The sequence below is a fragment of the Rhinopithecus roxellana genome, chromosome 10, assembly GCF_007565055.1.
Source record: "Rhinopithecus roxellana isolate Shanxi Qingling chromosome 10, ASM756505v1, whole genome shotgun sequence".
Classification (NCBI taxonomy): Eukaryota; Metazoa; Chordata; class Mammalia; order Primates; family Cercopithecidae; genus Rhinopithecus; species Rhinopithecus roxellana.
In genome coordinates this window covers 11,473,578-11,486,592 of record NC_044558.1, presented here as the reverse complement: position 1 = coordinate 11,486,592, position 13,015 = coordinate 11,473,578, and the positions used below count along the sequence as shown (strand labels likewise).

Below are 13,015 nucleotides of genomic sequence, written 5' to 3'. Positions count from 1 at the left end.
TCAGGGAGAATTCTCTCTTTCTTTATCTTTTGGAGTAGTGGCAACAAAATTGGTAATAATTCTTTGAATGTCTTGTAGAATTCAGCTGTGAATCCATCCAGTCCTAGACTGTTTTTTTGTTGGCAGTTTATTATTATTATTATTACCATTTCATTCTTGCTGCTTGTTATTGGCCTGTTCAGAGTTTCTACATCTTCTTGGTTTAATCTAGGAGGGTTGTATATTTCCAGGAATTTATCCATCTCCTCCCGGTTTTCTAGTTTATGCATGTAAAGGTGCTCATAGTAGCCTTGAATAATCTTTTTGTATTTCTGTGGTATTGGAACAGGAATGAAAAATTAAAGAGTGTGTAAGCAGATACTCAGTTGTATGTAAGAAAACCCAGCTCCCCCTGAGAAAGAGAAAGAGCTGGAGTCCTTTAAAAACTAACTGCCTGTTTTTCTGTAGCTAGTGAGCCTTCTCTCTCCTCCCTTCCCAGGCATTGTGAAGACCCTGTTTCCCTAGCTGTGCAGCTGCAAGGTCACTAGACAGATAAACTCAAGTTGCAAAACATATGTTTGCTTGAAAAGTAAGAAATGATGTAATGCATGCCTCAATTAAATAACTGTCTTTGTTTCTCACTTCTGTAATATGCTTCCCCCTGCACAGATCTCCCCTCCACCCACAAAATGCTTAAAAGGTAACTTCGGGAGGCTGAGGCAGGAGAATGGCATGAACCTGAGAGGTGGAGCTTACAGTGAGCCAAGATCATGCCACTGCACTCCAGCCTGGGTGACAGAACAAGACTCCATCATCAACAACAACAACAACAACAAAGATAACTTAACTCTTTGTTCAGGGCTCAGTCCTTTGGATGTTAATCAGACTGGGCCAGTGCACCTAAATAATTAATAAATATCCTCCTGAACCCCATCGGTCTCTGATTCCTTGAAAATCCTGCTACTTTTCTGGAGGTTCATCGGGATTGGAGTCGACAGATTTACTGTCTCCTTTGCCTGTGAGACTAGAACCCTAGGGCCAGGGGAGACCTGGCATCCAAGGTGCACTGTAGGGGAGCTTCAGCTGGACGGAAACTGACTCTTCCTGCATCCTGGTGCCCTGCTCGGCAGTGCAACGGAACCAGTGACAGGGCTGCAGGACAATACCAGCACTTCAGGAACTGTGGTAAGGAGCAAGGACCCAAGGCAGGGGAGCCCATCCCATAAGGACGAAGGGGAGTTTGATCACCTCCTGGGGAACGACCACTAATCCAATCCAGAGTGGCTGGGGGCCGCAGGAGTGGCCTACCAATTTGGATGAACCTCGTGTCCCCACTAACAAAGTGAAAGTGGTTCACTGGATCTGGAGACAGGAACTGGAAAAAGGGAGGAAATGGGCCAATAGAGCGGCAAGTGCAGCAACGTAGAGCTTGCTGGCAGGGTGGCAAGAGTGGTTTGCCGCCCCAACTGGGAGTATGTGGGTACATATGAACCCACCTGGGACATGAGAGAGGCTTGTTTCGTCTGATGAAGAGTCCTGGGATAGGGGAGATGTGTGAAAGAGGTGGTTTTGGGAGAGGCCAATGTTGGGAATGGCATGGGGAGGCACAGATCCCTTAGCGCGGGCTGTGTGCTCCAAGGTGAGTGCTGGGGAAATCAGACCTAGGACGCTGCATATGGCTGACCTATCAGCTCCACAGCCGCAGCAGGCTGTGACAGGGGAAGGCATGTTCCTGGCTAAGCAGTGTCCAAAACTCCCGTAACAGGACCCGGTCTGGTGGACCTGAGAGTGAAAGTGCGCTACAAGGAAGGAAATGGGAGGAAAAGCATCCAAACCGACTCCTTTGGAATGCATGATAAAGAATTTTAAAACAGGATTTAGAGGTGATTATGGGATGAAACTGGATGCTCAAAAGTTAAAGACATACTGTGAAATAGATTGGCCTGCTTTCAATGTGGGTTGGGTCTCTGAAGGTACAATAGAGAGGGAATTAATTGGCCATGTGTTTAAGGTAGTCACTGAAGTTGGAGGACAACCAGGATACCCAGACCAGTTTCCCTATATAGACTCTTGGCTCAACGTGGCACAAACTCACCCCAAGTAGTTACAGCCCTGCCTAGAGGGATATTGCAAGGCATTAGTGGCTTGGGCAGCCCAACCAAAGAAAGCAGAGGAACCTAAAGCCCATAGCATCTCCCAGGAAAAGGAATCCCTGAAGCCTCAGCCTAAACCAGTTCTTCAGACCCCGCCTGAAGAAAGGGAATTTCCACCCCCATATGTGACAGTCTACCCATCTTTGGCCAGAATAAGGCAGGAGGCAGAGCCAGAAGCATCCGGAGAGTCAGGCTCAGAGAAAAATTAGGCTCAATCTACCCCGGCAAGAGGAACAGAAGCCCCCATTAGAAAAAAACAAGGAAGATGGACAGGGTGAGGAGGCAGCTGGGTGCCTCCACTCCGGCCAACCATAGGCTTTGCAGATGCCACTTTGAGAGATCAGTACACCAGTTTATGATCACCAGGGGCAGACACAAGGCAGCCCTAGGCTTTACGTTTATCAGCCTTTCTCCACTACTGATCTCTTAAGTTGGAAACAGCACACCCCCTGCTAGACAGAAAAGCCTCAGGCTCTCATTGGTTTGGTGGATTCTATTATTATGACACATAGCTCAACCTGGCCAGATGGTCAGTAACCTTTGCTAACTTTGTTTAATACAGAGGAGCATAGGAGAGTTAATCAGGCAGCTCTCAGCTAGTTAGAAAGGGAAGCCCCAGAGGCCACCCCTAACCCACAACAGTTTGCCAAGGAGCAATACCCAAATGAGGACCCTAACTGGGACCCAAATGAGGCAAGGGGCATGGAAGGGCTGCAGCTATTTAGAAAGGCACTCCTGAATGGGATAACAGCCGGAGGAAGGAAGGCAGTGAATATGAGTAAAATATCAGAAGTGTGCCAAAAACCTGATGAAAGCCACAGCGCATTCTATGAAAGGCTTTGTGAGGCGTATAGGCTGTACACTCCAATTATTCCAGAGGCTCCTGAAAACCAAAATATGATAAATATGACCTTTGTCGGGCAAGCTCAGGGAGACATAAGACGAAAGCTTCAGAAGTTGGAAGGCTTTGCGGGAAAAATATTAGTGAACTCCCGGAAATAGCAAACAAAGTATACATAAACTGGAAGGAGGAAGTGGAGAAAAGGGAAGAAAGAAAAACCAGAAACAGAAACAAAGAGATGGCTCAATTTATAGCTGCTGCACTAGCAGCAAGTAACCCTGGATTTGCTAGAGGGCGTGGCTGAGGCAGAGGCTGGGGAAAAAGGCAGACAAGACCCGGAGAGGAAAGCCAGTCCCGGTTGGACAGGAACCAATGTGCAAGATGCAGGCAAATGGGCCATTGGAAAGACGAGTGCCCCGAAAAGGAAAAGGATGGAGATGATGGTCAATGGTCTAACACCCCACTGCAGCATTTGGCTGCTAGTCGTGGCACCTCAAGGGCAGAGTCTGATCTGATCAGCGTAGTGGGGGCTGAGAATTTTGAGAACTGAGAAAGACCAGGCTCCATATTTTAAGGCCCCAGGGAGCCTATGGTCTCTACGGAAGTAGGGAGCCGGTTAATGGATTTTTTGGTCGATTCCAGTGCTGATTTCTCTGTGGTCACTTACCCAGTTAGCCCCCAAAAAAGAACTGTGCTACTATCGTAGGGGCTACTGGGGCCAAAGAAAATAGACCTTTTTGTAAATCCAGGAGGGGTGTTATTGGAGGACAGGAGGTGCAGCACGAGTTTCTACATATGCCAAATTGCCCAGTGCCCTTGTTAGGAAGGGACTTACTCCAGAAACTGCAGGCACAAATTTTCTTTACACCTAAAGGAATATGACCCTAGAGATAGGGAAGCCAAAGGCAATGGTGTTGACTCTAACTGTCCCAAGGGCTGAGGAATGCCGGCTCTATGAACTGTGTACCAGGATGCTGCCGGAGCCAGACCTACAAAATATGTAGGGAATGCTTTTCAAGGTACCAGGTATATGGGCTGAGGACAACCGCCCTGGACTTGCTGTAAACAGACCCCCGGTGGTAGTGGAGCTTAACCCCCACACTGCCTCAGTGCGGGTCCACTTGTATTCCCTGACCCCAGGAGGGAGAAATGCCTCCAAGGAATAGAGAGGTTTCTTCACCTGCTACGTGTAGCTGGCTATAAAGTGTCCAAGGATAAGGCTCAAGTCTGTTTTCGAGAGGTTGGATATCTAGGATTCATGGTAACCCAAGGCCAGCACAGGCTTGGAAATGCACGCAAGGAGGCCGTATGTGCATTGCCCACCCCAGTTACAAGGCAGCAGGTCAGGGAATTTCTAGGCGTGGTGGGATTCTGCTGAATCTGGATTACAGACTTCTCTCTTGTAGTAAGGCCCTTACATGAGGCTACCAAAGTGGGGGAAAGAGAGCCCCTCCTACTGGAAAAGGAACAGGAAAAGGCCTTCAAGGATATAAAGGAAGCTCTCATCCAGGCCCCAGCACTAGGGTTGCCAGATATAAAACAGTCCTTCTTTTTCTATGTGGATGAACAAAAGGGAATAGCAGTTGGAATCTTAACTGAGTTCTTGGGCTCTTTGCATCAGCCGGTAGCATACTTATCCAAAAGACTGGACTTGGTGGCCTTAGGTTGGCCCCACTGCCTCAGGGCGTTGGCAGCTACCGCAACCAACCGAAGTTAATAATTCGGGTGTGACGCTGTCATCACCTTAATGGAGCAAAGCGGACATCGTTGGCTGTCTAACTCTAGAATGCTAAAGTATCAAGGACTTTCATGTGAAAATTCCCAGATAACACTAGAGACTGTAAATACCTTTAACTCAGCTGCCCTGCTGCCTGTGGAAGAACCCGACTGGAAGGACGGTGGGTTGCCTCACTGCTGGCAGTACCTTCCCCATTGTTGCATAAATATGGTGGACAAAATGTTCTCAAGCTGGGAAAATCTCAGAGATACCCCCTTGGAGAGCCCAGATGTTGAATAATTCACTGATAGTAGCAGTTTCATAACAGATGGGGTGTGATATGCAGGGTATGCAGTCGTGACCCAACACTCGGTAGTTGAGGCTCAAGCCTTACCTTCTGGGACTTCTGCTTAAAAGGCTGAATTAACAGCATTAGCCAGAGCACTGTTATTGGCCAAGGGGAAGAAAATAAACATATATACTGACACAAAATATGCTTTTGCAACCCTGCATGCCCCTGGGGCAATATACAAAGAGAGAGGACTTTTAACTACTAAAGGAAAAGAAATAAAAAATAAAGAGGAAAATTTTACAATTATTACAAGCCATATGGGCTCTGGAGAAGGTGGTTGTCATTCATTACAAAGGACACCAAATTGGGAAAAGCTATGAGGTGCAAAGCAACAGAAAGACAGACTGAGAGGCTAGGTGGGAAGCAATGAGCAAGACTTTACCGGAACAAAGAACTCGAGCAATGCCTCTCCTTATAGAGCCCCTTTTGCTGAAGGTACCCAATTACTCTTCAAGTGAAAAAGCTTGGTTTGGTTAGGAAACAGGGAAATATATTAAAGGTGGATTGTGACTGTTCTCTGACGGGAGGCTAGCCATCCCAGAGACAGTAGCCCCAAGGTTTGTGAAGCAGATCCATCAAGGAACACACATTGGAAGGACGGCCCTAGAGATTTTGATAGGTCGACACTTCTATGGGCCATGGCTCTGTGCCATCACCCATGCTGTTTGTGAGCATGTCTATCTTGTGCCCAGAATAATCCAAAATAAGGACCTACTGGACCCCCAGAAATTCAGGAAATGGGAGCTGTGCCTTGTGAGAACCTTCTTGTAGACTTTACTGAGTTGCCTCGAGCAGGAGGTTACTGGTATGTGCCAGTGTTTGTTTACACCTTCTTGGGGTGGGTTGAGGCCTTCCCCACCAGAACCGAAAAGGCACAAAAGGTAACAAAGATGCTACTAAAAGACATCATACCAAGGTTTGGATTGCCTCAACCCTAGGATCAAACGATGGTCCTGCATATGTGGTAGAAGTAGTACAATAGCTGGCTCAACATTTAAAGATCAAATGGAAACTACACACAGCCTACCAACCACAAAGTTCAGGGAAGGTGGAATGGATGAACTAGACACTCAAACAGCTACTAAAAAAGTTTTGCCATGAAACTCACTTACGGTGGGATCAGGTCTTGCCAATGGTCCTCCTCCAAGTCAGGTGTATGCCTACAAAACAAACTGGGTATTCGTCCTATGAAATATTGTTTGGAAGGCCACCCCCAATCACTAATCAATTAGAGAGGATTTAAAGAAGTTAGGAGAGCTAACCCTTAGAAGACAGATGCAGGCTTTGGAAGTGGCAATGCAGGAGGTGCAAGGCTGGGTAAGGAAAGGATACGTATAAGTCTAACAGACCCAGTGCATCCACATAAGCTGGGGGACTCTATCTGGGTTAGAAGATGGAATCCAACAATCCTGGGGCCCTTATTGGATGGCCCCCATATTGTGATCATGTCTACTCCCACTGCTGTTAAAGTTGCAGGTGTCACACCTTGGATTCCCCATAGCCGGCTAAAACCAGCGGCAGCAATGACTCCCGATGACGACCAGTGGAGTAGCCAACAAGACCCAGATCGCCCCACCCGAATAGTCCTACGGTGAAACCCAGCCACCAGTAAGGACAACTGTCCTGCTCTGACCACTCTGGAGGCTGGTCAGTCTATGCACAGCTGAAGCTTGAGGATCTGCAAGCTCTACTCTAATCACATCGTGGAAGCTGACTAGTCTATGCACAGCCTAAGTTAAGAGGACCATCTCCGGATAAGTAAATGTAAATACAATTTATAAGCCTAGTCATAATTCTGTCAACACTAATTGTTTTGTTGTTATGTTATTACTGCAAATGCTGCTAATGTCTATGCCCAGAGGAAGGTTTACTGTGCCTCTGTGTAATATAAGCATATTTCTATTACATACACTAATATTACTATTTCTGCCTATACTAAAAGAAAAACTCTTAAGATATCTAGTTTATGATGAAAATAAAAGAAGAACTAAAAGAAGCATAATCACAAAAATAGACACAAATATCAAACAGGATGTGGACATAGGAGACCAAAAAAGTAATAAATGGCCTCCTGAAAAAATTATTAAATTCTATGGGCCAGCTACCTGGGCACAAGACGGGTCATGGGGGTACCGTACCCCCATCTATATGCTCAATTGCATCATAAGGTTGCAGGCAATCCTAGAAATTATTACCAATAAAACATCAAGGGCACTAAATTTATTGGCAATACGAGCAACACAAATGAGGAATGCTATATATCAAAATAGATGGACTTTAGATTACCTCTTAGCCTCGGAAAGAGGAGTATGTGGAAAATTTCATTTAACCGACTGTTGCCTGAAAATCAATGATAATGGCTGAGCTGTCATGGAAATCACAGCTAGAATGTGCAAGTTGGCCCATATTCCAGTTCAGATTTGGTCCAAGTGGTTCCTGGATTCCTTGTCTGGAGGATGGTTCTCAGACTTTGGAGGATTCAAAACCCTCATTAGTGGGTTCTTACTTATTCTAGGCATCTGCCTCATCCTCCCTTACCTTTTATTATTATTATTATTATTATTATTTTATTATTATTATTATTACCCCTGTTTATTAGGAGTATTCAGTCAACTACAGAGGCAATAGTGGCCCGACACACTACCGTGCAGTGGATGGCATTAACCAAATATCAGCCACTGCCAGTAAAAGAAGAAGCTCAGCTTTGTGAGGAGAGGGCAAATAGTGGTGCTTTCTATTAACACCTCTGTTACACAAAGCACCAAAGAGGGGAATGGAGCAAGAATGAAAAGAAATTAAAGAGTGTGTAAGCAGAAACTTACTTGTATGTAAGAAAACCCAGTTCCCCCTGAGAAGGAGAAAGACCTGGAATCCTTTAAAGACCAATTGCCTGTTTTTCTGTACCTGGTGAACTTTCTCTCTCCTCCCTTCCCAGGCATTGTGAAGACCCTGTTTCTCTAGCTGTGAAGCTGCAAGTTTGCTGGACAGATAAACTCAAGTCGCAAAATATTTTTTTTCCTTGAAAAGTAAGAAATAATGTCATGCATGTCTCAATTAAATAACTGTCTTTGTTTCTTGCTTCTGTAATATACTTCCCCCTGCACAAATCTTCCCCACCCACAAAATGCTTAAAAGGTAACTTAACTCTTTGTTCAGGACTCAATCCTTTGGATGTTAATCCAGCTGGTCCAGTGCACCTATATAATTAATAAATATCCTCCTGAACCCCATCGGTCTCTCTGATTCCTTAAAAATCCCACTACAGTATTGGTTGTACTCCCATTTCATTTCTAATTGAGATTATTTGCATCATCTCTCTTTTTCTCCCAGTTAATCTTGCTAATGGTCTATCAATTTTATTTAAATTTTCAATGAATCAGCTTTTTGTTTCATTTATCTTATGTATTTTTTGTTTCAATTTCATTTAGTTCTGCTCTGATCTTTATTATTTCTTTTCTTCTGCTGGGTTTGAGTTTGGTTTGCTCTTATTTCTCTACTTCCTTGAGGTGTGATCTTATATTGTGTATGCTGTTTCAGACTTTTTGATGCAGACATTTAAAACTATGAACTTCTTTCTTAGTGCTGTTTTTGCTGTATCCCAAAGGTTTTCATAGGTTGTGTCAGTATTATCATTCAGTTCAAATAATTTTCTAGTTTCCATCTTTTTTTTTTTTTTTTTTGAGACGGAGTCTTGCTCTGTCGCCCGGGCTGGAGTGCGGTGGCCGGATCTCAGCTCACTGCAAGCTCCGCCTCCCAGGTTTATGCCATTCTCCTGCCTCAGCCTCCGGAGTAGCTGGGACTACAGGCGCCCGCCACCTCGCCCGGCTAGTTTTTTTTTTTTTTTTTGTATTTTTAGTAGAGATGGGGTTTCACCGTGTTAGCCAGGATGGTCTCGATCTCCTGACCTCGTGATCCGCCTGTCTCGGCCTCCCAAAGTGCTGGGATTACAGGCTTGAGCCACCGCGCCCAGCCCTCTAGTTTCCATCTTGATTTCGTTGTTGACACAACGATCATTCAGGAGCAGGTTAATTTCCATGTATTTGCATAGCTTTGAGGGTTCCTTTGGGATAGGCCAATTCTTAATGGATACAACTTTACAATTCACTGTGTTTACTTCAAAATTTAAAAAAAAATTTACCTCTAAAGTGTCTTCCTTCAGTATTATTCTTTGGTTTAAGAATTAAAATAATGACAAATCTGTTGTAAAACTGCTATGAAAATCACATTATAACTTAAAAAGAAAGTACCTCCTTCCTGAAGCATAGATAATAAATATGACAATTATTTCTAAGCGTTCCGTAATTAAAGCCCAGTCTCAAAATGTGTTCTCTCTTCCTTTCATGTATGACTACAGCATATATACTTTTCACAAAGTCTGTTTTTTCCTCAATATCATCTTCGAAATTCCTGCCTCTGTCATTTAATTCAGTATACTCTTTCTGTATTGTTTATGAATTCAAATGTATAAGAGATTATTTGTCTTCCATTAAGGAAAGCCCTTATTTAGTTTGTTACTTTTCATGCTATGGTCCAGTGAATGTAATTGGGCACATTTCCTTCAGAATGCAAATATGTTTCTGTTCAATACATATTTGTTTTATATATATATAATATATACACATATATACATACGTATATACACATATATACACACACATATATATATATGGTGTGACTGATGAAATATAATAAATCAAGCTGTATGCTTTTCACATATGAATTAAAGTGTCAAGTGTCCTGAAGACCAATATCCAAACAAATAGAGAAATCACTGTTTCCTCAAATTATGGCATTTTTGTCCCATGAAGATTCTGTAGGAGCTGTTTTGGTCTCCATGGCTGCACTTTCTCTGTCCTCACTGCTCTGATTTTAGGACTATTTGTTTGATATTGAGATACACCCATCATTGCAGCAGATAACCAAAATCTGTTATATCCTCCTCATTTCCTTAATGCTCTGCTTCTTCTGTTCCTTGACTTTTATTGGTCAGCCTTGTGTAGTCACCTGTATCCTCACATAAACATTCTTTGAAGTTATATTTTCTGTAGCTGTTTCTACTATTTTAGCAAAGACTTTATTATGGGTTGTGGCCCTCAAAGCTATCAAGCCAAAAACACATTTAAAATGTGGATGGTGGAGGGGCCAGCAATATGGCCAAATAGGAACAGCTCTGCTTTGCAGCTCCCGGCGAGATCCACGCAGAAAACGGGTGATTTCTGCATTTCCAACTGAACACGGTTCATCTCGTTGGGACTGGTTGGACAATGGGTGCAGCTTACAAAGGGTGAGCCAAAGCAGGGCAGGGTGTCGCCCCACCCGGGAAGCACAAAGGGTTGGGGGATTTCCCTTTCCTAGCCAAGGCAAGGGAAGCCGTGAGAGACTGTACAGGGAAAAATGGTACACTTCTGCCCAGATACCGCACTTTTCCCATGTTTTTCACAACCGGCAGATTAGGAGATTCCCTCCGGCGCCTGACTTAGTGGATCCCACACCCACAGAGCCCAGCAAGCTAAGATCCATTGGCTTGAAATCCTCACTGCTAGCGCAGCAGTCTGAGATCAACCTGGGATGTTCGAGATGGTGGGGAGGGGCGTCTGCCATTGCTGAGGCTTGAGTAGGCAGTTTTATGCTCACAGCGTAAACAAAGCTGCCAGGAAGTTTGAACTGGGCAGAGCCCACCACAGCTCAGCAAAGCCAACTGCCTCTCCAGATTCCACCTCTGTGGGCACGGCATTGCTGAACAAAAGGAAGCAACCCCAGTCAGGGACTTACAGATAAAACCCCCATCTCTGTGGGACAGAGCACCTGGGTCAGCTGTGGGCGCAGCGTCAGCAGACTTGACGTCCTGCCTGACAGGTCTGGAGAGCAGTGGTTCTCCCAGCACAGGGTTCGAGCTCTGATAACAGACAGACTGCCTCCTCAAGTGGGTCCCTGACCCCCATGTAGCCCGACTGAGGACACCTCCCAGTAGGGGCTGACAGACACTTCATACAGGAGAGCTCTGGCTGGGATCTGGTGGGTGCCCCTCTGGGTAGAAGCTTTCAGAGGAAGAATCAGGCAGCAATAGTTTCTGCTCTGCAGCCTCTGCTGGTGATACCCACGCAAACAGGGTCTGGAGTGGACCTCCAGCAAACTCCAGACTTGCAGCTGAGAGGCCTGACAGTTTGAAGGAAAACTAACAAACAGAAAGAAATAGCATGAACATCAACAAAAAGGAAATCCACACCAAAGCCCAGTCCGTAGGTCACCAGCATCAAAGACCAAAGATATATAAAAACCACAAAAATGGGAGAAACCAGTGCAGAAAGGCTGAAAATTCCAAAAACCAGAACGCCACTTCTCCTCCACAGGATGAAAACTCCTCACCAGCAAGGGAACAAAACTGGATGCAGAATGAGTTTGAAAAATTGACAGAAGTAGGCTTCAGAGGTGGGTAATAACAAACTCCTCTTCTAGGTGGACACCGTGGGATTGATCAAGGAAGCAACATGACCCACGGAGAACAGAGAAAGGGAAGACAGGATAGTTGCCCACCTGGGATTGGCACAGACCCAGGGAGGACCCCACGACGGGGAAATGGTGACTGAGTGAGAACCCCCAGGTACTCACACTTCTGCCACAGACCTTTGCAAGCCTGGACTCAGGAGATGCCCCTGATCCCCGCCACCGGGGCCTCCAGACCTGTCAGCAGTGGAAGTTATCTGAATTAACTGACGGCAAATGTGTACGAGTCTGCAGCAACCTCAATTCTTGCCTCCTCAGAAGAAAGAATTCACCTGAGGGGCATAAGGCAGAAAAAGAGACCAAGGCAAGTTTCAGAGGAGGAGTGGAGGTTTATTAAAAAGCTTTAGAGCCGGAAGGAAAGAAAAGAACATGCACTTGAAAGAGGGCCCAGCAGACATCTTGGAGGTCAAGTGCCCCGTTTGACCTTGAACCTAGGACTTTATATCTGGCCTACTTCTGGCATCTTGCACCTCTTTCCCTTGGTTCTTCCCTTAGGGTGAGGCACCTGCATGCGTGGTGCTCTGCGTGCGCTTGGGAGGCGAGCATGTGCAGTGTGTGTACTGGAGTTGTACGCATGCTCACCTGAGGCTTTCTGCCCTTTTCCATTGGAATGCACCCAGAAGGTGGTACTCTGCCATTTTGCCTCTGAATGCACATGCTTGAGCTGACTTTCCTAATTCCTGAGATCTTATTGGAAGCTGCCAATTACCAATTTCAAGTGTTTTTAATCTATTGGGAAACTGTCTTTCCCTGGTGCCGGCTGCGACCAATTATCATTTAGAGAGGCAGTGTGACAACAGCCAGACCTGACTGTTGCCTGACATTCCTGGTGGGTGGGGGGAACCCCCTCCTACCCTGTTCATGCCTGACTAGCTACCTACTATAACACACTGACAGAGAGAGCTATGTGGAATCTGGGCAGAGCTGTCACTCAGTCATGCACAGAGTCCCGGGGGCCTCGGACCCCTGGGCACCCTGCCACAAACAACTGTAGCTCCGGCAATGGGGGAGGCCAGGTTCCCTTACACGCCCCAGGGAGAGGGGATAAATCAGGCTCTGGAGGGAGTGAAGAGATTAGGGACTAATGCGGGCCCCCAGAACAGCACAGCTGCCTTGTGGAAAACTGGCCTGTTTTGTGATGCCCTGGCCTGGCTACTCCTCACTAGGCAGGAATTCCTGACCTGGGACTCCAGCCGCCCAACTCCTGCCTGGCCTTTCAGGCTGGTAGCAGCTCCACACATCCCTATGATGGAGCTTCCAGAGGTAGCAGGCACCCCCCACCACTTCCATCCTGGTTTTGCTGCTCTGCAGCCCCCACCCTGGCTGTCATCAGGTTTGGGAGTGAGTGAAGAGATTAAAGTCTAAGCCGCCAGCACAGCATAGCTGCCTGACAGAAAAGCAGCCAGAATATTTTCCATGTGGGTTCTTGCCCCTGTTACTCCTTACTGGGTAGGGCCTCCCATTCTGGG

General features: G+C 45.9%; 1 long non-coding RNA gene across 1 annotated transcript; it reads left to right on the top strand.

The window, feature by feature from the left end:
* Positions 1-925: 925 nt before the first annotated feature.
* Positions 926-8,257, top strand: LOC115900067. Its single transcript, XR_004059739.1, has 3 exons — positions 926-1,164; positions 6,513-6,806; positions 7,978-8,257. It is a non-coding gene; the product is annotated as an uncharacterized LOC115900067 (long non-coding RNA).
* Positions 8,258-13,015: the final 4,758 nt, after the last annotated feature.